This window comes from Vigna umbellata, chromosome 1, assembly GCF_029865625.1.
Source record: "Vigna umbellata cultivar VRB3 chromosome 1, Vumbellata_1.0, whole genome shotgun sequence".
Taxonomy (NCBI): Eukaryota; Viridiplantae; Streptophyta; class Magnoliopsida; order Fabales; family Fabaceae; genus Vigna; species Vigna umbellata.
In genome coordinates this window covers 3,859,054-3,863,525 of record NC_142165.1, presented here as the reverse complement: position 1 = coordinate 3,863,525, position 4,472 = coordinate 3,859,054, and the positions used below count along the sequence as shown (strand labels likewise).

The 4,472-nt window shown below is 33.0% G+C and overlaps 1 long non-coding RNA gene across 1 annotated transcript; it reads left to right on the top strand.

Moving 5' to 3' along the window:
• Positions 1-240: 240 nt before the first annotated feature.
• On the top strand, positions 241-2,024 carry LOC148204427 (uncharacterized). The gene is made up of 2 exons (XR_015785087.1): positions 241-1,126; positions 1,219-2,024. It is a non-coding gene; the product is annotated as an uncharacterized LOC148204427 (long non-coding RNA).
• The last annotated feature ends 2,448 nt before the right edge of the window (positions 2,025-4,472 follow it).

The window sequence follows — 4,472 nt, the reverse complement described above, 5'->3', positions numbered from 1 at the left end:
ACTAGGAAATGGAATGTAGGAATTTCAAGAAATATGACTTTTAGGGCAAGAGCCATGGCAAAAGATAAGGTTGAAAGGTCATTCAAAGATCAATTTAGAAGACTTCATGATTATGGTCATGAGCTGCTAAAAACAAATCCAGGTACAACAGTACAAATTAAAGTTGATAACAGTAATGGTGAGGTCATATTCCAAAGATTTTATGAATGCTTGAAGGCATGCAAGGGTAGCTTCATTTGTTGTAGACCTATTATTGGGTTGGATGGATGCTTTTTGAAAGGCAAGTATGGAGGGGAGTTACTAACAACAGTGGGAAGAGATGGAAATGACCAAATGTTGCCCATAGCATATGCTGTTGTTGAGGTAGAAAACAAAGACTCCTGGACTTGGTTCTTGGAGCACCTTATTGAGGACCTTGGTGGGGCAACTGTATGTGCAGGATGCACATTTATTTCAGACCAATAGAAGGTTAGTCAATGTTCAATATCTTGTACATATAACTGAATATCTTCATTAAACAAATGTTAATTAAAATATCTTGAATATGTTAGGGTCTTTTGCCAGCTATCCAAGATCTTCTACCTAGTGTAGAACAAAGATTTTGTGTTAGGCATTTATATTCAAACTTCAGAAAAAAATTTCCTGAAAAAAACCTTAAACGTCTCATGTGGAGGGCAACAACAACCACACATCCACAACAATGAGAGGCTGAAATGAGGAATATTAAAGACATCAATTTAGACGCATTTAAATATTTGCTTGCCATCCCACCTAGGTATGTGAAGTCTTATAATTATTAAGTCTTATAATTATTTAAATATTTGATTGCCATCACACATACTTGACTAGTTATATTCACTTATCCCAGGTTTTGGTCAAGATCTAGATTCACGTCTAGATCACAATGTGACACTCTAGTGAACAACATGTGTAAGGACTTTAATAGTGTGCTAGATGATAGTAGCTCTAAGCCTATTATTAGCATGTTAGAAGACATTAAGGTTTACATAATGAAGAGATGGGCTGCCAACAGGACAAAGATGACATCATATCAATGTTCAATCTGCCCCAAGGTTTTTAACAGATTTCAGAAGGAGTCCTGGTTAACTAGATATTGGTTACCAAGGTAACTTTTGATGTGTGTTTCCATCCATGTTAAGTTTGTTTCCATTTATATTGATCCATCTAATTGTGTTGTGAATTGTGTATTAAATACAGGTGGTCAAGAGAAAAATTATTTGAAGTGAAACATGTTTCACAATTTGGTCAGCAATTTGTTGTGAATGTTGACAACATGGACTACACATGTAGAAAATGGGCAATTACTGGCATTCCTTGTACTGATGCCATCACTGCAATGAAATTTTTAAATATAAATGCAGAAGAATACATTGGGCACTGGTTTAGGAAGTCTACCTATGAAGAGACTTACAACACAATAATTAACCCTATCAATGGTCAAAATGTTTGGGATGTTACACCCTATTCATATATATTACCACCAAAGAAGAGGAGGCCCAAGAAGAAACGAAGACTGGAGGATTGGGAGTTGAAAAAGAATAACAGTGAATTAAGAAAGGGTAGGCAGAGGAAAAAATGTGCCATCTAAAAAGAACTTGGACACAACAGAAAAGGTTGTCCACAAAGACTTCCAACAGTAGAGGTTCCTACTGCCCAATCTGTAGAAGTCACCCAACCTCCACCAACAGATGTTCTAATAACTCAAGAGTCTACTATGCTTGGTACTGACCAATGTCCTGAACAACCACAACCCAGCCAACCTTCAACAACAGATGTTCTTGTTACTCACGAAACAACCATGCCTTTATCTGATGAATGATGTGATGAATGATCTAATGTACTGAACTTATTTATATTTTGTAGCAAATGTTTGCTCTATCATTTTGAACACACTATGTTATGATGTATTTTGGATATGTAAGACAATGTTCTTATCATTTTGAACAGGTTGTGTTATGATGTAAGACAATGTTTGTGGTTATGAGAAAGTGATTATTGTCCAATTTCGTTATCACTCATCTTCTTTACACCTTATTGCTTTATGATGTTTCTGATTATTCCACTTAGTCATGATTTTGCTTTATGATTATTCCACTTAAAGTAACAATATAATTAAACCAAATTAAATCACACACATTATCACTGTAATAACTCACCTTCATTAATAAAACACACATTACATATAAGCCAAGTTTCAACTGTGATCACAAATGACACAACATCAACCAAGTTTCACCAACATTGCTAATACAATTACATTCAAAACAAATATGACAAAGATCATCCCCACTAACAATTTCAACCACTTATCCAACTTAACTAAACTTTTCACCATATCTTTCTTCCATCTGCAGCACACTGTCTTCCATGCTCATCACACCCACTTCTTCATTTCTTACACTACCCGTCCTTTCTTCTACATTCAGCCATTTCCTTCTTCAATGCACCACTCAAAGAAGTTGCAACCAACCAATTCTCCACTCCCACCTTGTTCAACAAGAACACACACTCCTTCGTCAAAACCCAAATAAATAGACAGAGATTTATGATTATATCAAACTGACCTTGAAGTTAGGGCAACCCCAAATTTTTTTTCCCTTGTTTTTAGGGGTTCTCGCAATACGGAATAGTGCATTGTGACCGCAGAAGCATGTTGGTTTTGCACCCAACCTCTTAACACTGCCACTACTGTGTTGCATGGCCGAACCCAAACATTTGCAAGAGGAAGATGAACGAGACATCCTTACCACCACCTCAACACCACAGTGCTTGCCCAAGACGTAAGACAACAGGTGTGCTTCGCGAAGACGAAAGACGAACGACGAACATCCTCTTCTTCCCAAGACGAAAATTTACTTTGGATGAGAGGGGATGCCCTTAAATGTTAGGGCTTGGTAGGCCACCTGGATAAAACACAAGACACATTCAATTTTAGTGCACAATGCCACGTCAATAAAAGAAAAAATACAGCTCATATCAATTTAACGCCGTCTAAGACCAGTTAACGGTTAGAGTAAAATGTGTTCATTTTTACAAATAATATGACCCAATTGAGACAGATGAAAAAATGAGGACCGAACTGAGATTTCTATACAAAATTGAGGACCAAGGGAGGGTTTAAACCTTAATTTTAAAAGAAAATATTAAATTTAAATGAAGTATTATTTAAAAGATAAAAATAAAAATATAATTATTTTAATTTAAAATAAGTTATTTAATGATAAAATTAGAAAAAAGTTGTGTATACATGAAAAAAGAGAATCATAAGTATAAGTAACTGAAGTAATTCACTCTAATATTAAAATAAAATTATGTAATAAAAATATAATATAATCTATGATTGGGTAACGATTGCGCAGCCGTAGAAATCCTAGTAAATTCATTAAATATGTAAGAAATAGAAAAATATGATAAACATTCTAATCATTCAAAAAAATAAAAACCTAGTGTTTTGAAAATATTATTTAAAAGTGTCTTAAAAATATTATTTGTTATTAAAAGTGTTATTAATCAAATATTGGCAACAAAATTACAGAAAAGTTTCGGTTAATGAAAATAAAATATAATTTAAAAATATTATTAAACGTAACCTTTATACAATTTTTAATTTTGTTAGGTAGTGTAACATTCTAATAGAGTCAGACTACTAACTAAATCATTAGAATTTGATAGGAATATAAAAATAGGTGAACCAGTCTTATTTAAACTCGTCCCGATCAAAATTAGGTTGGATGAAAAATTTTCTTGTCTACAAAGCTTCTAATAGAGTTAGACTACTAACTAAATCATTAGAATTTGATAGGAATATAAAAATAGGTCTGTCTTATTTAAACTCGTCCCGATCAAAATTAGGTTGAATGAAAAATTTTCTTGTCCACAAAGCTACTTGTAAATGTATTAGTGGTAACATAACAAGTGATAAATATCGATCTCTTTAAAAAAATTTAGACAACACTTGACACTTAGACCACAAAAATCATAAAAACATAAGAATTTGTTTTTGAATTTTCAAATCAATCAATTGGTGTGCAAGAAAATGTAATAGAGTATTTACAATTGTCAAGATTAGATTTCATCTACTTCATTTTCATACATTCACAAACATCTCAATTCCATATTTAAGTCAAAATCAACTCACCAAGATACTAAACTCTTATCCTTAGTGACTTAGCCTATGATAACTCATCAAAACTCTTGAATCCTCAACAAGCAACCATGCACAAGTTTAAGAGTCTAAAATTACAAATTAATCAAGTTATATTCCTAGATACAAGCATCTATTAAGCATTCAATTTCAAGTCTAGATTCTAAAGATGTTTCCTAATACCTTAAGAATCACAAGAATCACAAATCAAGTATGAGAACAATTCACGTTAAACATTAAGCATGTAAATTGAATACTAGCATGAATAGGAAAAGTATATATCATTAATAACACAAAAATACACGAG